General features: G+C 38.3%; 1 long non-coding RNA gene across 2 annotated transcripts in view; it reads right to left on the reverse strand.

Moving 5' to 3' along the window:
• Positions 1-7,986: 7,986 nt before the first annotated feature.
• Positions 7,987-27,588, reverse strand: part of LOC141380246 (uncharacterized) — a 146,954-nt gene continuing 127,352 nt past the window's right edge. For both annotated transcript variants that reach the window (XR_015522451.1, XR_015522457.1), the window contains exon 6: positions 7,987-8,596. This is a non-coding gene — a long non-coding RNA (uncharacterized LOC141380246). The remainder of the gene's footprint in view (positions 8,597-27,588) is intronic.

Raw genomic sequence — 27,588 nt, forward strand, 5'->3', positions numbered from 1 at the left:
AATTAAACAAACGCTTTCCCCTGCTAAGTTGAAGCCCTGGTGTGGGTGCATTCCAGTGTGCATCCTTTGTAGACCCTCACAATGTGGTCAAAGGTGCCCGCAGGGAAACAATAAGAAGGGTCTGTGTTATTGAAGAGACCCGGCTGTGCTTGAATGTGGATGAGCTACAGAAAAGGAGAAATGGAGTGGGGTCCACTTCAAACAAGAGGAACCCAAGAGTGGAAACTTGGCCCATTTTCCTTGTGAAACAGGAAAGGACTGGAGAGTAATTAACCAAGGGTTTCAACTGAGCAGTCATCAAGGTGATACTACACAGCGCGTTTCTAAGCTTTCAGCCACCAGCGCGACCACACAAAGCTGTAAATTTGTAAGTGTCAGCACTGGAAGTAGGAACCTTGAAAACAGCTAGTACTTGTATGTGCAACAAACCAAGTCTATCTGGAATCGCCACCTATACTCGTGAATAGTGATTTGAGGGAGCTGCCATTTTGTAGGGGTTTTTGAAACCGTGGTTGTTCCGACGTCAATAATGAGTATGCAACCCATCCCTGCTGAAAAATCCAGCTTAAACCACCCTAGGCTGGTTGGCTGGTTTTAGCTGGTTGACCAGGCTGGTTTTAGAGGGGTTTTGGCCATTTCCAGGCTGGTCTTAGCTGGTCAGGCTGGAAAATGACCAGCCAAATCCAGCTAAAACCAGCTTGACCAGCCTGGTTAAAGCTGGATATAGCTGGTTTTGGCTGGACTCCCAGCTTGGCTAGGCTGGTCAAGCTGGTTTTAGCTGGTCATGTCCCAGCCTGACCAGCTAAGACCAGGCTGGAAATGGCTGGAAACCAGCCTGGAAGTGGCCAAAACCCCTCTAAAACCAGCCTGGTCGACCAGCTAAAACCAGCCAACCAGCCTAGGCTGGATTTTTCAGCAGGGATGTACACTCATAAGCTCGAAAATACCCATAATGCACAGTGAGAGCACCAAATTAACATTGCATACTACAGCATCAATTTATTGTGTGTTTCTAAATAAAGAAACATTTAATTAAAGTTACGTTTGTATACCTCACTGAAGTCCAAATACTTTGTTTGATCACTAATAGCTTGCTAAGTGAAAATAACTCTAAACTTTGCAGGACGCCAGCCCTCCAGAATCAAGTTTGGGCGCCCCTGGGTTAGTTTGTAAACTTCTTAGTCAGACCCTAAACCAGGGGTCACCAATCTCAGTCTTGGAGGGCCGGTGTCCCTTCAGGGTTTAGCTCCATCTTGCCTCAACAGATTTGCCTGGATGTTTCAAGTATACCAAGTAAGACCTTAAATAGCTTGTTCAGGTGTGCTTGATTAGGGTTGGAGGTCAAATCTGCAGGACACTGGCCCTCCAGGAACAAGTTTGGTGACCCCTGCCCTAGACTCTCAGAAATGAAGGTACAAAACTTGTCACTGGGGAAGTACCTTTTTAATAGGTACACTTCCCTACCAAAAAAACAGCTTAAACCAGCCTAAGCTGGTTGGCTGGTTTAAGCTGGTCGACCAGGCTGGTTTTAAAGGGGTTTTGGCCATTTCCAGGCTGGTTTCCAGCCATTTCCAGCCAGGTCTTAGCTGGTCAGCTATGTCCAGGCTGGTCAAGCTGGTTTTAGCTGGATTAAGCTGGTCATTTTCCAGCCTGACCAGCTAAGACCAGGCTGGAAACCAGACTGGAAATGGCCAAAACCCCTCTAAAACCAGCCTGGTCAACCAGCTAAAACCAGCCAACCAGCTTAGGCTGGTTTAAGCTGGATTTTTCTGCAGGGGTTTGTACCATACAACTCTATATTTGTACTTTTTAAGGCAAATCGCCACCTTAGAATTATAAGGTTCTTATCTGACATTTTTGTCAAAACTGAGTAATTAACATATTCCTATAAAATGACAACTTATTTACATCATGGGATGTTTTTGTGTAAGTTGTTAACATTTTAAGACTTTTTATTAACAAAAAAAACTAAACAAATGTTACACACATATTGTTTGATATGGAATGCAAAAACTTTGGAGCTCATTATCTCAAAATCATTCAGAACACAGATAGAACCTTATAATTCCAAGGTGACAAAATATCGATACCTAAATAGTACAAATGTGTACCTTGTAGTACCTTAAACCAGGGGAGCCCAAACTTGGTCTTGGAGGGCTGGTGTCCTGCAGAGTTTAGTTCTAACCCCAATTTAGACACACCTGAACCAGCTAATCAAACTCTTTCTAGGTATACTAGAAACTTCCAGGCAGGTGTGTTGAAGGAAGTTGTAGCTAAAGTATGTTAGACATCGGCCCTCCAGTAGCGAGTTTGAGCACCCCTGCCTTAAAGGAACACAATTGAAAAATAGTACCTTTAGAGTACAAATGTGGACCTGTAAAATGCAAAAGTGCACCTTTTGAATAGGTACCACCTCAGTGACAGGTTTTTGTAGCTTTATTTCTAAGAGTGTGGGGTCTAAGAAGTATACAATCTAAACCGTCGAATAAATTTATAGTATGAATAATTCCTTACACGTTTTAAACATTGGGGGGTGGGGGTCTCCTCATCCCCCACCAGCGTTCACATAGATCAGGGGTGGCCAACCCTGTTCATGGAGAGCCACCTTCCTGCAGATTTCAGTTGCTACCCATATCAAACACACCTGAACCAATTAATTAGGACCTGAACACCACATGATAATTACAGGCAGGTGTGTTTTAAATGGGTTGCAACTGAAATCTGCAGGAAGGTGGCTCTCCAGGAACAGGGTTGGCCACCCCTGACCTAGATGACGCGACAACAGCCATAACACCACACACCAGCTGATTGGTGGAGAGCAGACAGAGTGATGAAGCCAATTATGATATGGTGATGGTTAGGAGGCCCTGATGGACAGAGTCCAGTGAGCAAATTTGGTCAGGATGTCAAGGCTAAACCCCTACTCCAATTGGGAGGACATCCTGAGATTTGACCACAGAAAGTCAGGACCTTGGTTTATTGTCTCATCATGCTCACTAAGCAGTATAGAGTCCCCTTCACTGTACTGGGGCGTTAGGGGACCTACACAGACCACAAGTTGAGCACCCCCTGTTGGCTTCACTAACACAACTTCCGGCAGCATTTATCAACCAGCAAACCGAACAAAGCAACATCCCTTCAAGTGCACTCATTACAGCTACAATCAACTCTCTCATTTCCATTCACTCCTCTAAAGGGACTATTTTAGTGAGCTAATACAAGGCCTAGTGAATGAGGGTATATGGGGCAATTTCCGATGCAGCATCTGTGTTTCTGGCAAGCTACGTCATACATTGTTCTAGAGCTTTTATTTACAGACAGTAACTGTCCTTGAACTGATACGGGTTAAGAAACTAATTTGTTGGCCGATTTTTTCAGTGGTCAGGGTGGTCAGTGGCCTTGACCCTTGCTTGCGGCTGGGCGGAATTTTAATTCTTTGCCAGGCACAGAGGATCTGGGCTGTTTCTCTTTGAAGGACATCCAGTGACAGCAAGCACAGTCCCTTGGCAGGCCTGTCAGAGCATTGCAGCAGAACCAGACAGACAATGAGCTGAGTGTATGAGGTGCATTCGAGAGTCTCTGCCAGAGAGATATTTCGCCCCTTCTACAGGAAGCACAGGAACTCCTAGTCCCACTGGGTGAGGTTCTCATTTTTAGCTTCCTGTTGACCACCACTTACCATTAATGGCATCACCGTGAGAGTAATTGATATGTCCTCTTTATGCATATTGAGGGTGTTTAAAAGAATAGCTCACTCAAAAATGAAAAATCCCCCATAATTAACTCACTATCAAGCAATCCTCTGCATATACAACTTTTTTCCTTGTCAGATGAACAATCTTGGCTCCTTTTGCTGTATAATGGTTTTGGTTAAAGCTTGCAAAAGTGCGTAAATCCATTATCAAACTAACCCATATGCCACCAGGGGGTTGACGCGTGTCTTATAAAGTGGATTGATATGTTTTTTTTAACAACAATATTTCACATTTATAAATCATGAACTGCAATCACTGACGTCCTGCTGAATGTTATGTGTAAATGGCATATATGACTTTTGACGCAAGACGTAAAGCAGGTAATCACGTGTACATGGCATTTTAAGAGTAATGAACTGTATAACATTATACAGTAAAGCCAAGCCAACTCGTTTTCTGGTAAACACACTGTGTGATAAGAGGTTCCTGTGACATGCTACGAAGACATCTTACGTCATGCGTCAAATGTATCAGTCCCTGGGGGTACTTCAAACTAAAGAGCCTCATCTTCTCAATATATATATATATATATATATATATATATATATATATATATATATATATATATATATATATATATATATATATTGAGAAGATGGGTATATCCGAATATATATATATATATATATATATATATATATATATATATATATATATATATATATATATATATATAGACTCAGATTCATAGAACTGGATTGGAGAGGTGTTATCCAAATCATATGCATTATAAGTTTACGATATAGAAGTTATACATTAAATACCCTTAAATTTAAATTTTTAGTACTGCTTCAGTGAACTTAAACACTTAAAACTTAAAATCTACAAAAAAAAAAAAATCACTAGTTATATTAGTTTTTTTTTCAAAGTATGCTTTAAATGCTTTAAAAATAATTCAAATCTTTGTAGACTAGAAATATATTTACTATATCTTTTACTCAAAAAAAATGCGGGCAATACATAACAGATTCATTTTATTTAAAAAAATATTACATTAATATTATTTTTTAATTCAACTATAGCAGCTAGGTAGGGGGCCAACAAGACATTGTGCCCAGGGGCCTCTGAATTCTTAATCCAGGCTTGACCGCCAACTCATCCAGCAAATGTTTTACACAGCGGCAACCCTTCCAGCTGCAACCCCTCACTAGGATACACCCATACACGCTCATACACTACGGACAATTACGCAATTCACTTTTTACCGCATATCTTTGGACTTGTGGGGGAAATTGGAGCACCTGAGGGAAACCCACGCGAACATGGGGAGAACATGCAAACTCCACACAGAAACGTAACCGGACTCAGCCGGGGCTCGAACCAGCTGTGAGGTGATCGTGCTACCCATTGCGCCATGATAAGTAAGGATGGAGTAAATTCAAATTTTGGGGCAAAATAGGAGACTTCCAAGCAATTCCGTGCAATATTTTTATTCCCCTGCATGCCTGATCACAGTAAAGACAGGATTAGCACACTTGTTCTTAAGAAGACTGTTTGAGGTGTCAACTGCTTAACTAGAATGGAATCCACCTCTTTTTTTAAATATCAACACGCACAGCACGCTTTGATCAGTCTCTACTGCTGGACATTGAGTAATATTCTTCCTGAAAGTTCAAAGAGATTCCACGGGATGTCCAGGCATGTGTACACTGCTTATCATTTACTTTCAGAACAGGTCAGGCAAGGGAAGAGCGGTGTGAAGCGGACATGGTGAGTGTGTCCATACCTTCCTGTTCACCCCTAGCCCTCCGCCGTTGGCCTGTGTGAGGCAGCGGTGTGCAGAATCAAACAGGAGTCCTCCCTCAGGGACCCACCCCACCCATCTACGAGGGGGTTTTGCTTGAGTGAAGCATTATAATGGCTCAAGGAAACAGTGCTTCTCTAAAAAACTTTCAGAGCTGTCAAACGGTGAAGATTAATGCCTGAGCAGGATCCCTCTTGGGGAATTAACTCTCCATTCCCCCTCTTTCTCTTCCAATGCTCCCACACTCCATGTACAAGTACATCTCTCTGTCTCTCTCGCATTCGCCGTTTATTTCGTTTTCTAAACATATGCATGTTAAAACATTTAATCCGACTTCAAAAGGTGCCACTCAATAGGCGCATCTGACAGCCAGGCTCAGATCAGCTGAAGTGGGACTCAACGTGTCCTCAATCTGTTCTTGGGGGGGAAAACTCAGCGAGGAGCTCTGATTCTCGATTGATCCGTGGCCATCGAACGCTTTTAAGAAGAGCAATCTCCTCGCTGACAGCGGAAGATCACACAAAAGAGGCTTTCTCACTGTACTTATTTACTAGCTTGACAGTTCGATCTTAGATGGCCACAGAGAGGGTCACCCTAGGGTTGCCGGAGATGAAGAAAAAGGAAGTTCATGTTACCAAAGCGCTGTTTCTTGGGATAAAGATTTCACAGACAACACAAGTCCCTCATTTAACCCAATTTAAGGAAAGCTCTGATGGATACTGATTGATTTTTTTTTTTTTTGAGAGCTGTTGAGAATGTGTGGACTGTCTTCGTTCGTCTTGTCAGAGTTTGGTTGAAATTCCTTTGGGTTTGGGCTTTATTCGGTAATGGAATGAAATTTCTCCACTGGGGATGGACATTGGAATAGTTAAAGAAGCATATTCACAGTGGCTAAAGACAGAACCATGCGAGACTTCATATTCATTCATTCATTCATTCATTTTTCTTTGGCGTAGTCTCTTTTTTAGAGGTCACCACTGTGGAATGAACCACCAACTATTCCAGCATAGATTTTAAGCAGCGGATTATTCACTTAAATTCAATTCACCTTCATTTGTATAGCGCTTTTACAATGTAGATTGTGTTAATTGGCTATCTATAATCCATGATCAGACCTCCTGCACAGCAGTCTCACAGCATTCTGACACTCGTTGACACTGGAATACCCTGTCAGAATGGTCTATTGGCTGGGAATGAGCTTTTTACCGTGTCTGCTATGATGTTAATGTTGTTTTTCGGTGTGTTTACATTAATGAATATAGCCACTGTGTAAATGCGCAGCATAGTTACGATCTTATTGCCACATTATATCATTATGAAAACATAATATATGCCTTCAGTGATTTCCTGAAGATCAAAACCAAACAATAACACAACTGAAACAACTACGGCAGTCGCGATCGTCCGATCTCATATGAAGCAGGAGATCTCGATGACATTTGTGCAGGTGCTGTAGTGCTGTCCCATTTCTTAGGGGTAAATTTTAAAGCCCTTCCCATTCACACTCAGTTTTGAGAGCCAAGGGAAGGGGTTAGGGTACAAAAACAGAATTGGAATTCTCGCTGCAATAGTTAGTTCGATACGAACAAACTGAATAAACAGAGCACTGGTCGCTCACTTACCAAATCTGTAGAGACAGGACAATCACCAGCAACTAGAGCCGCGTCTTTATGAAGAGGAGACTACAAGCGAATCCGGATCTCAGCGTTTGCAGATGAGAACAGCTCTCAGGTAAACAATAATCCTCCTTAGACACGTAAGTTATTGTTGTCGAGCGTCGCGTACACTGTTAATCCACACGTGACTCCAGCTGAGCTCTCACAGAGAGAAAATGAAAACAAAACTTAACTGCAGCAAACTATAAAAGCAACACTGCACGCTTGTTTCGCCAACACAACGTGGTGTAAATGTCGTCTAAACACTGTGACAGTAATGAATATTAATGAAGTTGCACAATAGAGCGCGCTGATTGGTTTGAACCAAGCCTTACTCATGCATTAATGCAGCACACTGTAAGACGTAATAAGACACACTCTGGCACAGACGTCCAGTCTGCACGCTGGAATACAGGCTATTATCTCATGGCCGTGACGCAGCTTCAAAAATTCGTTTCAAACTGGAAGTACGAACTTGCTTGGAATAACGCAAACACAACCAATTTACACTTTTTAGTGAAATATAGGTGTCCTAATAGTGTTTATAGCAGTGTGGGACACATATACGACTGTCAACAGCTTTTGGTGTTTCGTGACCCTTTAAAGGGCCAGTGCAAAAAAAAAAAAACAGCAACAACCTTTTCCCAGCTATAATACAGACACTTCAAACAGCTATAATAAATACTCCGATGGGTGTTTTGAGCTGAAACTTTACAGACACATTCTGGGGACACAAAATACTTATATTAAATATGAAAAAAGGGGTAACGTATGTGACCCTTTAAGTAGACAAACAGTATGTACTGTCATCATGGCAAAGAAATGAGTTATTAGAAATGAACATATTTTTTAATATGTTAAACGTATACAGAACTTTAGGAAAATGTTGTTTTAAGTAATAAAAAATTCTTCAGGGGGGCTAGCAATTATGACTTCGACTGTACATGTGTCCTGCAGACTTTTTTCTTTTCTTTTCCTTTTTTTTTTTTTTTTGCGAGATCCAACGATCACATAATGACCGGGGTCTGTTTAGCGTGCCCATGTAATCAGCATCAAAAATAGCTCAATCAAAGCGTGAAGCATCTCTTTTTTGTAGCTGGCATCTGACGAAACCTTTTCAACATGATCTCTTCCCCTCCACCTCCTCGCTCTAAAAACAAAATGGGTGGCATTCCTCGCCCGCCACAAGCACATATGGTCAGCTTTCCTCGTTTTCTCCGTAATCGAAGTCAGTAGAGGAGCAGTCTGAAGCGATTACTCCAGCTCGGCTTCTCTCGGTGGGTTTGGTCTTGAGGTTAAGCAGGGTTTTTTTCGCTGATGTGACCCCCAGTGACACGGCTTCTGTCTGAATGGGCTCTTGGGGTCAAGCTGAGCCTTGTGATTGCAGGATCTTTAAGGGGCCAGAAGGGTCAAGTCCATTTCCAAGAGGGTCAGTGTTTCTTCTGCAGGTGGACAAGAATAATGATGTGTCATTTTTTTTTTGGTTACAGGACACTACACTTAACCACTAATGTGCAGTAGCACATCTTGGAGGTTGTTTCAGCAGTCTTAAAGGGGTGGCTCACTACAATATCATATGTTAAACTTTAGTTGATGTGTAATGTAGCTGTGTTCAATGCAAATGGGAGACATTGTCTTTTACAGAGCATAGCCTACAGCAAACAAAGTTAGGGGACTACAAAAAAATACACACTGACTAGTGAGATCACAAACACTTCCGGTTACCACATTCCCCATGCGCATACACCCTGCGCAGTGAAGGGGTCTGGCCAGAGGTGCGGTAATGTTAAAACAGAGAAAGCTAAAATGTCATCCAAACGCTGCTATTTCCACAGAGCTTCTTCTGTTTCTGTATTTGGGCTTTCAAAGGACACGACACAAAGAGAGAAGTGCTTACCCTACTGAAAAAAACAGCTTAAACCTGCCTAGGCTGGTTGGCTGGTTTTAGCTGGTCGACCAGGCTGGTTTTAGAGGGGTTTTGGCCACTTCCAGGCTGGTTTCCAGCCATTTGTCTTAGCTGGTCAGGCTGGGAGATGACCAGCTAAAACCAGCTTGGCTAGGCTGGTCAACCTGGTTTTAGCTGGATTTAGCTGGTCATTTCCCAGCCAAACCAGCTAAAACCAGGCTGGAAATGGCTGGAAGTCAACCTGGAAATGGCCAAAACCCCTCTAAAACCAGGCTGGTCAACCAGCTAAAACCAGCCAACCAGCCTAGGCTGGTTTAAGCTGGATTTTTCAGCAGGGTACAGTTTATTTATGTTTCAGAGAATTATAAAAAAATATATATAGCTAGCAATTGACAAAGGACAGCTTCCAGAATCTCTCCCAGTTCAGTGCTGGATTCTGCTAAAAACTCCTCCAACTGACAAATCTGTGGATTGTGAGCCACAACCTGTAAGTGTTTTTATTTGTTAAAACTGATCAACTACATGCACAGTGTCTAGCATTAACGGTATGTTGTGGCGAGGACATAAACAAGGATGTAAACAATGGGAAATGCAAAAGCTGATAATATTAGTTAAACACGGCAGTTTGTTCACGTTTTAGGTTGCTGAGAGAATCATTTGCTCCTTTTTTTCGACTTCTTGGTTTTTTCGCGTTTCACTCTCGCGTTTGTTCATTTCTGAAAGGATCGGATGTCAGAAGCACTTAAATAAATCCTGCATACATTATTATTATGAGCTCATGAAGTTCGTTATTTTAAATATAGATGCGCAGCGAACGCACTCGAGAAAGTGAGACCAGTCGAGCTTTAGACAGCCATGTAAAAACTACAGGGCACAGGGTAAATTCTGCTCTTCTTAGCTTTGTGGCTGTTCATCAAGATGACAACAAGGTTTGTTTGAGCTTGGGTAGACCATGACTCTTTATTATGTGTATATGTTATTATGGTGTACTGTCTCGGCTGTGTTTTTAATTATGGCCGTTCCTTGGTTTTCTTTCTCCAGACTTGTTGCACGAGCAAGTGGTTTATCTCTGTAAACCATTAGCATTCAGTTGCACGTCTTGCTCCGCTTTTTGTGTTACGTTAAAATAACGAACTTCATGAGCTCATAATAATAACATATGCATGATTTGTTTAAGTGCTTCTGACATTCGATCCTTTCAGAAATGAACAAATGCGAGAGTGAAACGCGAAAAACCAAGAAGTTGAAAAAAAAGGAGCAAATGATTCTCTCAGCAACCTAAAACCTGAGTTAACTGCCGTGTTTAACTAATATTATCAGCTTTTGCATTTCCCATTGTTTACATCCTTGTTTATGTCCTTGCTACAACATACCGTTAACGCTAGACACTGTGCATGTAGTTGATCAGTTTTAACAAATAAAAACACTTACAGGTTGTGGCTCACAAAAAGTGACATGGTACAGTTCACTTTTAGGTACCTTTTGACAATGGAAGCGGCCATAAAATCGAATCGTACCACTAGGTGGAAACGGGCCATTAGTCAAAACTATTAACCCTCCTGTGATTTATTTACGATTTTCTATTTAAATATTTCCCAAATGATGTTTAACAGAGTCAGGAATTTTTCACGGTATTTCCTACAATATGTTTTCTTCTGAAGAAAGTCTTTTTTGTTTAATTTCGGCTAGAATAAAAGCAGTTTTTATTATTTTTAAAACCATTTCAGGGTCAATTATTATTAGTTATATTTGTTTTCAATAGTCTACAGAACAAATCATCGTTATATAATGACTTGCCTAATTACCCTAACCTGCCTAGTTAACCTAATTAACCTAGTTAAGCCTTTAAATGTCTCTTTAAGCTGAATACTAGTATGTTGCAAAATATCTAGTCCAGTGGTTCTCAAACTTTGGTACGTGGAGGAATTAAATATGTCAAATGTACATGCAACATATTTCAAAATTTATCAAAAATGGTTTCTATATGAATATGATGACAGTTAGCTTATATTTATGAGATCCAAGCAACATTTACAGGTTTTGATGAATAGGATACTATAAGTTAACACTTTAAATTTAATTACAGGAGTTTTTTTTTTGTTTGTTTTTTTTTTACTTTTTAAGAACAGTGGCCTATCATTTTAAACAAACTTTTAAAAGCACAATTTAATTTAAACGTTTTATTTTTTTTACATATAAGCAATGTAGAGTGTTAATGTTCAAACAATTTATAATGTTTAAATTGGCTGATATTAAATATTATTAATTATAGTAGTTAATCTGCCATGTTTTTAAACTGCACAGCTGTAGCTGCTTTACTGGGCCTACTATGCAACCAACACAATCTCACGGCAATTCGTAACTTTTTCATTCAGTGGCTAATTCGTATGAATTCGTACGATCTAATTCGTACAATTTAGTACGATTTTCTTATCCCCCAATGACGGTTGGGGTTAGGGGAGGGGTTAGGTGCCACGCCTCCGTTTTAAAATCGTACCATTTCGTACGACTGAAATCGTACGAATTCGTACGAATTAGCCACTAAACTGGCAAAACGTAAAATACTTACGTTTTCTCATGAGATCAGGCTGATGCAACTGTATTTCAATACTGGTCATAATGGTGGTACTTGGAGGGACATTTTTTTTCTGAGGTGGTACTTGAAAAACGTTTGAGAACCACTGATCTAGGTAAATATTAACTGCTGTCATCATGGCAAAGATAAAATAAAAAAGTTATTAGAAACGAGTTATTAAAACTAATATGTTTAGAAATGTGTCGAAAAAATCTTCCCGTTAAAAAGAAAATGGTGGAAAAAAATATACAGGGGAGCTAATAATTCAGACCTCAACTGTATATTAAAATCAAATATTATGATGTAACTCTGTCAATGAACACGTGAAGTATTTCTGCCAGTGTTAATGATTATATTCTGCTGTTCGTCTCTCCTGACAGCTCAGGGCGCTAACAAAGGCTGGTTTCCTGATACTTGATTAAATAATAATATCCCTCGCATTCAATTATCCAGAAACCTTAACAGCGGCAGGCATGGAGGGCCTCCAAAACAAGCGCTGCGAGACGACGGGGAAGAGCGTGAACGTTTCCAGTGGCTTCACCGCAGGATCTGAGCTTCATTAGTCCTGCACACACTTAATTGTGTCTGTGCCGTCATGCGCTCTGCTCTTTCTAACCAGCCGCTTCTGTTTCAGCTGGATTGTCTGCCACCAAACGCGGGATTCAAATTTAAGTTGACGTAATTCTTTTACTGCTTTTTATTTATTTATTTGATTAAAGTAAAAAAAATATATTTTATCAGTGTACACTGTAAGAAAATCATAAAAAAGGTCAAATGACTGGCAGCTACGACTGCCAAACAAAAACCATAAAATTACGGTAAAATTTCAGTGTTTTATTGTAAACATTTTAATGAAAATATCTGTAGATTTAATATGTTTTGCACTTTATTTCAACAAAGAAACTAAACCGTATTTTTTGGGTTTTTGGTTTGGCAGCCATAGCTACCAGTAATTTGACCTTTTTTAAACGATTTTTTTTGTTTGTTTTACAGAGCAGGTAATTACTGTACAATTTATTACTTTAATTTTAAGTAATTTTAAATATACTTTAAAAACAAAAAAATAAGACAAAACACTGTGTAAATAAAACAGCAATTTTATTGTATAAAACAGGAAAATTGCTGTAATTTGTCATTAACTATACAGTACATAATATACCAGTTAAGCTGTTAATTTACAGATATTGTTTGTAATTTTTACGGACTTTTGAATATAATTTAACATAACAGAAAAAATACTGTCTAAATAATACTATAATTTCCCTGTATAAAAAACAAAAATGTCAGTAATTTGTTTTTTTTACGATAAAGTACCTAAAAAGAAAGTCAAACTGTTAATTTAGAGAGATTGTTTGTCATTTTACTACGTTTTGAATATAATTTCACAATAAATGACAAAAAATATTGTAAGAAATTTAGAGATATTCTGTGAAATTAGGATTTTTTTTACAGTGTACTCAAGAAGAAAAAAAAAATTAGAATCTATGTTATTTATCTATGTGCTATTTATAATGAACCAATGTAAAATACTTAGCTCGGGTATCCAAAATACTGTGTATTTAAGTGTAAATAACTTTTGTACAGTAGAAAAAAAAAAACAAAGTGATGCATATGTGCGGGGGTCTGGTGCAATGCTTGCCCTTTAAATCTTAAAGTCGATAATGTCACGGACCCAGTTTAGCAATGTCACAGAATTAGTTTATATATGCAAATACAAATACTCTATTCTTGACTCATAAGCATGTGTATAATGTAATGTATGTAAAATGTAATGTTCTTAATAATCATACTTTCATGCTTTGTTACTGATAAATTTTGCATGACTAAATTAAGTATCCCATTATTTATGAATAATGTGTATTTAAGAGTAGTCTGTTTTTTTCAAGACCATTCAGAATGAGTTAGTAAATGATTTAAGCCCACTATAGTTGCCAAAGTTCATAGTTGCCATTTTCTTTTTATATGTAATTTTCTACAAGATGTTTAATTTCTCAATGACATGCAGACAAACAACCAAATAAAAGATATAAAGAATGAAAACAAGAAATTGATTTACTTCCTGGGCAGTGCAGTAATGCAGTGGGTAGCACCTCACAGCAAGAAGGTCACTTAAGTTGTTGATATTGGTGCATTGGTGAACATGTGAAATATTTCACTGTCAGTTTGAAACATTTAATGCATCATTTAAAAAGATCCTCAAACTATGCCAAAATAGCGTAGGTCTACTTCTGTTTCTCTCTGTAAAAGTACGCGTCCTAGCGTCATTTCCTCAAGAGCGTCTAGACGTCCTCACAGCATCAGGTAAAGGTGTGAACTTTACTGTCCTGTTGTCGTTTCCAGCCATTAGCTGTCAGTTTTCACTCTTTCCGCCTCAGGACGAGCAGCGGCTGCATTTGTCCTCAACACTGAATCTCCACTTAAAAGCTTTACTGCAGATCAAAGACTTCCTGACAGCTGAGACAGGTTTCTCTTCTTTTAAGGCTGTTATCTCCTGTATTCAGATGTGTTTTGGTCAGTCTGATTACAAAGTAGATAATGGAGACACGTTATTGTTTACATGCAGTCAATGGTGTAAAGTCACAAATTACATAGACCTGAGGCCCCGTTTACACTAGTGCGTTTTAGTTTTAAAACGGCGTTTTAGAATGAAAACGATCGGCGTCCACACTCGCGTTTAATCAGCGTTTCTGAACTGCTCTCCATCCAGACCAAAATGCTGAAAACGCATGACCACACACACACACTCTCGGGCAAGCGCTGCAGCCCATCTACCCAGATGAGAGCTCTGCTAGTCGGACTTCTCATCAAGCATCTCCCACTGGATCTAATCTCACTATATTTATGAAACTTGATATTTCATTCATCTTGTTGTCTTTATCTAACGACATATTCCCTGACTTTGGTCATTGGAATCTATTACTTGTTCTCAGGTAACGTGTTTTGGCTGAGCGCAAAGATAAGTTAATGATTAATGTAAGCACGTAGCCTATTCTGTATATTGACTGATCGCTTGCCTTTATTTCCTATAATGTATAAACTTATTGTATGTTATACTTTTATAATGGCCATTATCGATTATTAAAACTGATATTCAGCAAAAGAGAGGGTATATGTTTCGTATTTTCACTGAAATTGAAAGGAGACAGTTATCGGCTCCGTTTTGTTATAAATATGCACACAGTGAAGATGACGCTCATATATGCAGCACGACGCCTCAACATTTCTGCTGTCTGTTAAGTTGCTAATATTAAAATGAAAATAGGCAGTTCCTTAAATCATGCTTACATTTTATTGTTGAAAGTGAAACTACGTAGCCAGGGTGATGTGAATGAAGTTATAAAGTACACTGTTCCCTTTGAAGATTTACGCGTGTCCTCGATATCGTCTGTTTTCCATATCAAACTGAGAAGAAGAGACTGCAGCCTTGATCAAACTTGCGAAGTTTGAACTTACAAGGAGAGGATGCAGGACTGAACTGTGTGTATAGGCTACTTAATATTGAGGAAAAGCCCCAATCAGAGAGGCGAATGTCTGCAGCCCCGCCTCCGTTTTCCGATGTCTCCGTTTTCCATCATCCACACTGAGACGGAGCAGCAGCGTTTCAGAATAAAAATGGCCTCTCCAGCGTTTTCGAAATGCTCCATTTTCGGCGCTCGAGAACTCCGGCGTAGTGTGGACGGATGGCATAACCGTAGCAAAACTTATGCATTTTCAAACTAAAACGCATTAGTGTAAACGGGGCCTCAAACTACAGTAATTGAGTATTTTTTCTCAGAAATTGTAATTTACTAAGTAGTTTCATAAATGTGTACTTTTACTTTCCCTTGAGTACATATTTAGTGCTGTATCGGTACTTTTACTCCACTACTTTCCTTTAACATGCAGTCCCTACTTTATTTACTTGTCTATGGGGATTAGAAAAATCAGTCCTGCGATTCCCGTCCAATCAAATCACACATAGAAGGTAAATTGTATCATAACTTGGCAACTATAAATCGTCATATCAAAATGTAAAGTGTGGTATACCACAAGGATCCGTTTTAGGTCCAATATTGTTTATAATTTACATTAATGATATGTGTAAGATATCAGAGTTGTTTAAGTTTATTTTATTTGCAGATGTGAAAGCATTTTTTGTTCTGGGCATAATTTACCAAAACCTATAGCGTTGATATAAAAACAAAAATTAATCAATTGAAATTATGGTTTGACGTAAACACATTGCCATTAAATATAAGTAAAACTTAGTTTATGTTATTTGGGAAATTAAGAAGTAGTCATAATATAGATTTACATATTGATAACGAAGTTATAGAAAGGAGTATATGCAATTACGTTTCTTGGTGTTGTATTGGATCATAAAATTAGTTGGAAATAAATAATGTGATATTAAATTAGTCAAAACTGTAGCAATAGTGTATAAAGCAAGATTTATCCTGGACAGTAAATCAGTGTATATACTATATAACACAGAGTATTAAATTAATTAAATTAACAGGCTAAAACTGCTGGATGATTTGATTTTGTGTAAGTCCTCCTTGTGGAGCGACTGTCTGTCTGTGATTCACATTTAAAACCACGAGCCGGACAGCACAAGACAACACGGAGCTGCTAAAAGACGAGCGAAGGCCTTTTATTGGCGCGTTTCACTGAGACACAGGTAATCTGCTGAGCACAAATGGGCAGATTTACAAGCTCTGCAGTCTTGAAGAGTGGAGATCCCAGAAGAGGCGAGTAAATGAAGGAAGAGTGAGAGGCTGTAAAAGAGCAGTTGGTCTCCATCACATCCTGAGAGGGGGAGAAAAACACCTCTGAGGACCCAAATTCATGATCTGCCCAGTGCTAAGGACACCCGAGGGATGACGATGAGCTCCCTTAAAGGGACAGTTCACCCTAAACCGAAAACTCTGTCATCATTCACTGTCGTTTCACTTGTTTTTTCAAATAATGGCCCATTAGTTAATGTATTTACTAACATTAACTAAGTATGCATCTTGTAAAGCATTTATTAATCATAGTTCAACATTAACTGATGCATTATTAAAATCCAAAGCTTGGTAACGCAATGCACCATGAGTTAATATAAGCTAACATTATTTAACTTAAATAAGAGGGTAACACTTTACAATAAGGTTCATTAGTTAATGCATTTACTAACATGAACTAATCATGAACAACACATGTACAGCATTTATTAATCATAATTGAACATTTACTAATGCATTATTAACATTCAAGTCCATGCTTGTTAACATCAGTTAATGCACCATGAGTTAACATGAACTAACAAAGTAATAACATTAACTAACATTAACTAACATGAACAAATACAGTGGTAAATGTATTGTTCATTGTTTGTTCATCTTAGTAAATGCATTAATTAACATTAACTAATGAAACTTATTATAAAGTGTTACCAATAAAATTAACTCACATTAACAAAGATGAATAAATATCGTAATTACATTAAATTAAATTAATGGACCATTATTTTAAAGCGTTACCATTTTTTTAAAATATGTTGAGCACAAATAAAGATGTTTTGACGAATGTTGGAAACCTGTAACCATGAATTTCCATTGTATTTGTTTTACGTACAATGGAAGTCGATGGCTGATTTTTCCGGTTTGAGGTAGTATTTGATACCTTGTATGTACTTTGTGGAAGAAGACTATTATAGACCATTTCAATACGGCAACAACTGTGGTCCATGAACAGTTCCTGCTTGTCTTAAAACTTTTACAGAACTTCAGTCATAACGAATGTTAACACGGCTTTAAAGAAAGTATCAACACGTGAAGCTTTCTGGAAGCTTTGGAAATGAAAGATCTCAAACCAGCAAACATCTTCTGAAACGTAAAAACGTTTGAGAAACGTTTGAGAAAACGTCTGAACATTCTGAAAACGTAGCCCTGTGGATGTTTCTGGAGACCGCGATTTACGTGGCGGGAGGTACGTATGGCTGCATTTCGTTTTTTCAAACGAACGCTATTGGGTGGTGTGACGGCGCTCCTCTTCACACTCGCCGGCTGACGGCTCACCTCCGGGTGGAGGGCTTTCCCGCCGCAACCAGTTTGTCCGGTTAGCTCGTCGTGTTACGTCGACAGAGCAGAGGCCTGGAGGAGGAGCCGGCCGTGGCGACGATCGGGTTCGAGTCCAGGGAAGAGCGGTTCCAGAAATCAGGTAACTTCAATTCAATTCAACTTTATTTGTATAGCGCTTTTACAATGTAAATTGTGTCAAAGCAGCTTCACATAAATGGTAGTAACTGGATCAGGGTAGTTCAGTTTTTAGTGTTTAAGTTCAGTTCAGTTTAGCTCAGTTCAGTGTGGTTTGAAATCATTACTGAGAAGACAAAAAGCATAATCCAAAAAATAAAGCGTACGAATTCCTAACAGGGTGAGAATGCAGTCAAATCCGAAAACGGGATCATAACCGGACGAGGGCTTTTTTTTTCCGGTTTTTGTAAGTCGTCACTTGGGTTGAGGGAAGGAGGAGGAGGATGGCTGGGTCGGCCAATTGGCTGGCCGCCCAGTCAATCGTTTAGTTAGTCAGTCAGTCAGTCGGACAGACAGTCGCTCGACAGCGGTCTCCGGCGGTTTTTTACACGAGAAGAGTGCGCGCTGCAATCCAGTACTGAAAAACACCCATACACACTTATTCACACACACACCTCATACATTGTGGCAAATTAGGTCGACCCAACTTTACCTATTCACCTTATTCTCCGCCGACGAGCGGGCGCTGCCATTTGAATCTTTTTGGCTTGAGACTTCCGGTCTCATTCACGTCCATTCATTTTTTGACGTTAAAAACTGCTTGTTACGCTGCTTAATGTTGCAATTTGATATATTTTTTTATTATATTATTCTACTTGGTCTGTATAGTCATGCAAACATTTGTTTGTTGAGCAAGCAGTTTGACCTTTTTTTGCCGTTTATTATTCCTAGTCATTTCTCCCATAGGCGACTGAATCGGAAGTTCTAAGACAATCGCCATAACAGGCGCACTTCCGCATTTTAGAATAAGGTCAATAGCGCATGTGTTTTGACAGTGGGGGAAACCCACACCAATATGGAGAGAACATGCCAACTAAACACAGAAACGCCAACTGACCCACCCAAGACTCAAACCAGTGACCTACTTGCTGTGAGGTGACACTGCTAACCACTGAGCCGCCATTATTATTATTATTATTATTATTATTATATTCCTTTTATAATTGTAATTTAGGAAAAATTATTTTATTCCTTCGTCTGTTTGTTTTAAACAACCAAAACTGAGCAGTTTATTTCTTTAAGTTATGACAAAAATCATAATAAACACTCCACTCTGGATGAGGAAGTGCTACAAAATACCAGCACTTTGCATTTCGCTTGCTAAAAAAAAAAAAAAAGTTGTGTTGCAGAATAATTAGGCCACGGTGATTATTCACAATTAATAGTTCATATTTTTCTAAAAGCATTAAGTGGGAGAGTGTGGAGAGGCAGAAGCACTTCAAACCAGAGGCCTCAAGTGATTAGAGCTATTTCTGCTGCTCTTCAGCTTCACTTCCAAATGAATTATTAGAAAAATCACACCACTTCCAATCAGTCTATTTAAGACATTACCTACAATCCTGACACTCGTTTAACCTCATTTCACAGCTAAAGCTTTTCCGAGGCATTTAAGGGTGTTCCAGACACCTTTAAATGCACTAAACGATAGTAATAATACATGTAACATCATTATAAAAGATTCCATTGCATTTCCAGGTCAAGGTTAAGAGAAAAAAGGCCTCGTTTTGGAAGCCCGTCAGCGTTGGTTTTTCCAATATTGAAGGCATTGTTTTCAGGACAGGCATTGGCAGAGTTTCCAACGACTCTCAACAAGATAAATCACATCGCAATCTACTTACAAGAGGCCACTTTTCATTTCTAGACTCAGCAATATAAGAAAAGTATCTTCAAGCGGCCTCATTGTTTGGAGTTTTGTGTATTTAAAACTCGCCGTGTGTTGTTTGGTTTATAAATAATAGCCTGAATAAATAACTCAATTTAAGGTGCAGAGATTGCCCTCTTAACAGACCCACTTATACATTTGCATGTGAAAAAAATAGCCTGAGATCTACAAACTTCTGAAGAATATCCAGCCTGATCTGAAAAGGAAACGTAGATATTTTGTCAGTTCAGTGGGTAATTTGTACAAGTTCAGTCGTAAGAAAATGTTCGATTTTTCACCAAACCACACCCCTAAACCCCAGTGATGTGCGGTGAGGTTTGTGGCTGGTGTGAGGCACTGACTCTTTTAAAGTCAAAAGTCAGATTTACAAACGTATCCACCCGATATATTTGCCAGCTACTGATTGTGTTTCATTGATCCTCCCAGCATTATTTCTTGTTTCTATATTGGGTCAAGGAAGAATGTAAAATGTGTAGCAATTAAATATGCCTCCCAAAACACACCTAGCTGGATGCTCTATAGACGAATTACCAACCTACGTCACACATGACGTCACACAGGTTCAGTAGGATGCCAAATTCGAATAGAAATTCGAAATTCGAAATTTTACCGTACACTACACTGCTTTTAATGCCAACCGCAGACGTCTTTGGCTAAAAGGGAGCTGAATTAAGTGAGGAACCGATTAAAAATGCTTGACTTTGCAGTTTTATATATATATATATATATATATATATATATATATATATATATATATATATATATATATATATATATATATATATGGTTCGATTCGATTTTCAATTTAAAAAAGAAAATTAAACAAAATCTATATTTATATTTATAAAAATATAATAAACATGCAAGCAATGATTTAAAACAGTGTACTATATATGATAATCCCATCTATCTATCTATCTATCTATCTATCTATCTATCTATCTATCTATCTATCTATCTATCTATCTATCTGTGTCTGTCTGTCTGTCTGTCTGTCTGTCTGTCTGTCTGTCTGTCTGTCTAGAAGGCAGAGTTTATATGGTTGTCAACAAATTCAGTGCACTTTACTGAAAATTAAAGTTCTTCAACCTTGCGTCTCCCATGTTTCCCGCTTTTTTCAACATTTCCTAGAGCCATGAAATGCTCAATGGCACTTGAATGCGGTTTGACTGTCTATTGTTGCCAGTTACAGCCAGATCGCATTTATGGGCGCAAATTCAATCAGCACCGTGCGCAGGGAGTCTTGGCTCCTAAATTCAATTTCGCTCTCTCGTCCTGAGGATCGGAAGCGGGTGCCATTTAAACCCCTATGAGCGGCCAACTTTCAATTTTGGAGGATTAACGCCACGGGCATCTGATGATCTCAGAGCTGAAGGACGGCACCCAATGCACCTAACAGACCCTACCAGTCTAATTGATCCTTTTTAAGCTAATTAACTCAGATCCCCTCCACCGATTTCATCCCTTCACATTCCCTGATCATGCCAACAACACAGTCATGCTGGAGACATGGGCTTTTACAGTTGGTCGCCTCATAAGACTGGGCCTATAAACATGTTTAGGATAAAAGTAGCTCCTTATTTGCTGGTTTAGGAGAAAGTCTTTAAAATAATGAGTTTAACAGTTCAATATTCAACACTGGATACACTGGAACTAGCTCCTGAGTCTGTGAAATATTAACCCAGCACACACACAACGTCATAAGTTAATATTAGGTTCGTCGCACGCTTTTTCCTCTGGCTCTGCACAAAGCAGATTGATCTGATGATGTGATGCACTAAACATTTTTAGCACACAAGCTATTGTATGCTCCAGGAAACAGCCGGTGCTGATCACAACGGTGCGCGTACCACAGTTTGAGAATCACTGGTCTAATCTGATTCAATCATCTATGCTAAGCTAAGCTGAAAGTGCTTGCACTTGGCCTGAAAATAAGCTGAATGGATTTAAAAAGGGTAAAACTCAACTGTTTAACTGCAGAGTAGTAAAACAAGCCGCCTTTTAATCAAACAATCAATCAATAGCATTTCATTCATTCATTCATTCATTAAAACGGGAAAATAATCATGGGTTTAACTCCAAGGTAGTTGTAAAATTAGCCTTTTTCAATCAATCAATCAATCAATCAATCAATCAATCATTCATTCATTCATTCATTCATTAAAAATGGAAAAAAATCAAGGGTTTAACTAGTTGTAAAATTTGCCTTTTTTCAATCAATCTTTCATGCATTCATTAAAAAGGGTAATAATAAATGGTTAAGTCTAGCTGGCTAGTTGTAAAATTTGCCTATTTTCAATCACCCAACCAAAGAACCAACCCCAATCAATCAATCAATCAATCAATCAATCAATCAATCAATCAATCAATCAATCAATCAATCAATCAATCAATCAATCAATCATTTATGCATTCATTTAAAAGGGTAAAAATCAAGGGTTTAACTGTAAGATAGTTGTAAAATTAGCATTTTCATTTATTCATTCAATCATTCATTCATTCATTCATTAAAATGGGGAAAATAAAGGGTTTCACTCTAAGGTAGTTGTATAATTAGCCTTTTTCAATCAATCGATCAACCAATCAATCATTCAATCAATCAATCAATCAATCAATCAATCAATCAATCATTCAATCAATCAATCGATCATACATTCATTAAAAATTGGAAAAAAATCAAGGGTTTAACTAGTTGTAAAGTTAGCCTTATTGGATCAATCAATCAATCACTCATTCATTCATTTGTTTGTTCGTTCATTCATTAAAAAGGTTAATAATGAATGGTTTAACTCTAGGGTAGTTGTAAAATTAGCCTATTATCAATCAATCAATTAATCATTTAATCAATCAATCAATAATTGGCAATCAATCATTCATTCATTCATTCATTAACGATCAATCATTCATTCATTCATTTAAAAATGGTAAAAAGCACTTGTTTAACTAAGGTAGTTGTAAAATTTGTAACTTTTTTCAATCAATCAACCATTCAATCATTTCATTCATTTATGCATTCCTTCCTTCCTTCCTTCCTTCCTTCCTTCCTTCCTTTCTTCATTCATTCATTCATTCATTCATTCATTCATTTATACATTAGATAAAAGGGTAATAATAAATGGTTTAACTCCAAGGTAGTTGTAATATTAGACTTTTTTCATGCAACATGCAAACTCCTCACAGAAAGGTCAACTGATCTAGCCGAAGCTCGAACTAGCGACCTTCTTGCTGTGAGGCGACAGCACTACCTACACTGCATCACCTTAGTTGTAAAATTAGCATATTTTAAATCAATCAATCAATCAATCAATCAATCATTCATTCATTCATTCATTCATTCATTCATGAATCATATCATATCATATCACAATGATAGTTGTAAAATTAGACTATTTTCAATTTATCAACCATTCATTTATTAAGAGTTAAAATCAAGGGTTTGACACTAAGTTAGTTAAAATTTGCCCTTTTCAATCAATCAATCAATCATTCATTCATTCATTCATTGATTAAAATGGGTAAAATCCAGGGTTGAACTTTCAAGGGTTCATATATTCAATCAATAAAAAAGTGTTCCTTTAAAACCAAGTGTAAACAGGGGCTGAAGTGTTCTCCTGTTTCAACATTGCATCTTTGTCTAAAACCCAAACACAGAGAGGATTTCTCACTAACAGTAGACTCAGACAGGAGTCCACCCCCCTTCAATTAGTCAGAACTGAAAGGACAGAAACAGATAAGAAGAAAAGGCAGAAAGACCCTGTCAATAGGGTGTGAAATTCCAACAGAGGCCTCCATCTGGCTAATAGCAGGAGACGCATCGATGCGTTTGCCCAGTCTGCCATGTGGGTGTTCCTGCCCCAAGTGAAGCCCGAAGGCTGATCTGTGCCCACTGGTGCCCATCGTGCCATGCAATCAAAAGCGTGACATCCGGAGCCGGACGAGCAACTGGGCCGCAGGGCACTTAGTTAAGAGCCAAGCTGCTTTCTGGGTGACTTGGAGCAGCTTGGTGATTTTAAAGTTAAATTTGAGGTCAGCCCGTGCAATGTGCGAGACTGAAAAACACATGTTGGATCTTAATGAACAGGCGTTATTAAGACGACAGAAAAGCAGTTAAAAGCACTTTCACACAGTGATACTGGTAAATATCCAGAAAATTTCCAGAACGACTTTACCGGTAAGTTCAAAAAAGCGCTGTTCACACAGGCAAGGATGTTAAGGAAAAAAACAGACACATATTCATTCCAAAATATCGGTAAATTCTACCGTCATTAACTAAAAATGACCTCTAAATGGCGCTTGTATTTGTAAACATTTGACTACATTACAAACTCATTATAAAGTTTCTAGAGAAATGGAATATTAAATGAGAAAAAATTCGGTGAATTTATTTTTATAAATAAATATTTCCCAAATTATGTTTAACAGCGGAATTTTTCACAGTATTTCATATAAATTTTTTTTCTTTTGGAGAAAGGCTTATTTGTTTTATTTCGGCTTAAAAAAAGCGGTTTTTAATATTTTGAAACCTATTTTAATATCTGAATATTATTAGCGTCTTTAAGCAATTCATATGTTTGATTGTGTGCAGAAGAAACTACAGTTATACAATGACTTGTGTGTGTGTATATATATATATATATATATATATATATATATATATATATATATATATATATATATATATGTGTGTGTATCGAACACGTCATCATATTTCTCAAAAAACATATTTCTAAAGGTGCTATTGATTTGAAATTTTTACCAGATGTTGATAACGACCAAAAAAATCCATAAATGCAAAAAATAAATACAAAAATCGAAATCGTTTACAAATGAAGTTATGTGTAATAAAATAAAATGACACAGGGAAAAAAAAGTATCGAACACATGAAGAAAGGGAGGTGTAGTTTGGCAGTGAAAGCCCAGACAGCAGCATATTAGCTGTTTCAGTCCAACATCTAACATTAGCAGGAGGATGAAGATAAAACCAGGGTGGACATTTCAGCAAGACAATGATCCAGAACACGCCAAGGAAACAGAAAAACCAAATATCGCAATGTCATTTTTTTCAATCTCATGCACCCCCACCTCAGAGCAGCTCATCTGACACCAACAACCATATCACGTTGTAAATCCCTTTCTTCTTCATCATGATGCTCAGATTGAACATCAACACATCGTCTACGTGCACAAATCGAATAAAGTGGCCCTTGAGTGTATTTATCCTCCTGAAAATGGGGGCGAAACATCTCACAAGCCTCATTAACGCAGTCTGCCGTGTGATAGTCAATATATCTCCGCGTTTAACAGGCCAGTGCTCAGATATTTATTTTTACTGGGTCATTTCAGCCTAACGCTGCGATTCATTCTGATGTAAAATAGCTTCTCATTGGCGTGTAATAGGTAAGGATCTGGCCCTCCGGGTGAGAGGGTTTTAAAGCGCTCCTCTTTGAAAGATCCTGTTTCTAAACCTTCATTAATTATCTCGCTGAGCACGGTGTTAAAAGATGGGACAGATTCTTGCCCCGAGCTGGCCATCTCGTTTCATTCCAGTTCACTCGATATGAAAAAATCTATTTGTTTCATCAACTGTGAATTCAATTTGCGGTGTGTTTTAATACAGATACACCTTTGCCCCCAGCGCAGAGGACGGGTTTGTCCTTTTTTTCTAATTTGATAAAATGAAAACAGACACAGTGAGGGAGGACCGGTGACCTTGATAACTTCAAACTGTTCAAGCTTGTACTTTTACAAACTTTCTCTTTATTTCAAGGAATTAAGGCAGTCAAAGATGTGGGTGTGTAGCTTACTACCTGACTTGATTGAAATGAGAAGGCAGCTTGTTTTCGCTGTAAAGTGTAAACGTTTTGTCTCTGTGGTTTTGTTTGTTTGAGAAATCCAATCAATCCAGCATAGCGACCCTGGCTCTACCAATCATGTGTGACTGTTTGTCTGACCAATGGCAGATGGAGGAGTGATCAACAAAACTAGCTCATTTGGTGTCACTTTTGATATTTAAATTGGGTCATTTTACATACACAGACTAATAAATTGACAGCAAAGTGTATACTTTAGGTTTCAAATGATATGGGAAATTAATATTTCATCATGGGTGACGTTGTGGCGCAGAAGGTATTGCTGTTGCCTCACAGCAAGAAGGTCGCTGGTTCAAGCCTCGGCTGGGTCAGTTGGCATTTCTGTGTGGAGTTTGCATGTTCTCCCCGTGTTCTCCGGTTTCCCCCACAAGTCCAAAGACTTGTAGGTGAATTGGGTAGGCTAAATTGTCCATAGTGTATGTGTGTGATTGAGTATGCATGGTTGTTTCCCAGTGATAGGGTGCGGCTGGAATGGCATCCACTGTATAAAACATATGCTAGATAAGTTAGCGGTTCATTCTGCAGTGGTGACCCCAGATTATTAAAGGGACTAAGCCGAATGAATGAATTAATATTTCCTCATCATTTAGAGGAAAAAAATATGAGTATGTAATAAAATTAAAATACTAAAACCATAGTATAATTAAATAATAATTAAATACTAATTAAAATACTAATTATTATGACCTGTTATATGATCTAATATACAAGAATTTGCCAAACTACATTTATTTGAACTAATGAAAAACATTACTGACATTCTATTATTCACAAAAAAAAAAAAAAAAAAAAAAAATATATATATATATATATATATATATATATATATATATATATATATATATATATATATATATATATATATATACATATTATGACTGTAGATTATGACCACACCAAGTAATTACACAGAAGATCATGGCAACTACCGAGCAACAGCCTAGCAACAACCAAGAATGCCCAAAAGTCTAAAAAAAAAAAAAACTAGTAACTGTCTGACAGCATCCTAGTGACCATACAGAATACCCTACGAACCAGATAGCAACACCCTACAAACCACACAGGAAAATGTCATTGCAAACAGTAGCCTCGTAATCACACAGAGGACCAAAGTAATTGCCTGACAACACCCAGTGAACACACAGCAACCACATAGCAAAATCCTAGAAACCACATAGAAACGATCCACACAGGATGTCCTTGCATCCACAAGTCTAGTAACCACATAGCAGACCCTAGTAACTGACTACACTATTGTCACCTGACAGAAAACCCTGGCAACCAGCTAGCAACACCCTAAAAACCGCTTAGCAACACCATATAGACAACTCCAAGCACCCACCCATAATGCCTTTGCCCCATAAACCTAGTAATTACACATAGGACCCTAGCAACTGCTCGACAAAACCCTAATGACCACACAGAAAACCTTAGCAACCACATAGCAACATACTAGCATACGTCAAGCAACCACCCATTCCTTGCAACCACAAGCTTAATAACCCCACAGTAGACCTTTGTAACTGCCTGACAACATGACCACACAGAATACCCTGTCTCCCACATAGCAACACCCTATAAACCATATGGCAACACTTTAGAAACCACATAGCAGCATCCTATAGCAAAGACAATGCACTCAGAATGTCCTTGCAACACAAGCCTAGTAACAACACAAGAGTATCAAGTTAAATGCCTGACAACACCCTAGTTACCATACAGACAAACTGAGCAACCACATATCAACACTCTAAAAACCACAACCACCCATAATGTCGTTGCACAGTTAACCATAGTAACTGCCTGACAACAACTTAGTGACCACATAGAATACCCTAGCAACCACATAGCAAGACCGTAGAAACCACATAGCAACATCCTAGCAAACTTCAAGCAACCATCCATAATGTCCCTGCCACCACAAGCATAGTAACCACACAGTTAAACTTAGTAACTGTCTAACAACACCCTAGTGACCACACAGAATGCCCTAGCAACCACATAGCAACACCCTAGAAACTACATAACAGCATCTTAGCAAACGTCAAGCAACCACATATAATGTCCTTGCAACCACAAGCCTAGTAACCACACAGTTGACCCTAGTAACTGCCTGACAACACCCTAGTGACCACACAAAAT

Source organism: Danio rerio, chromosome 22, assembly GCF_052040795.2.
Source record: "Danio rerio strain M-AB ecotype USA chromosome 22, GRCz13ab, whole genome shotgun sequence".
In the NCBI taxonomy this organism is placed as follows: domain Eukaryota; kingdom Metazoa; phylum Chordata; class Actinopteri; order Cypriniformes; family Danionidae; genus Danio; species Danio rerio.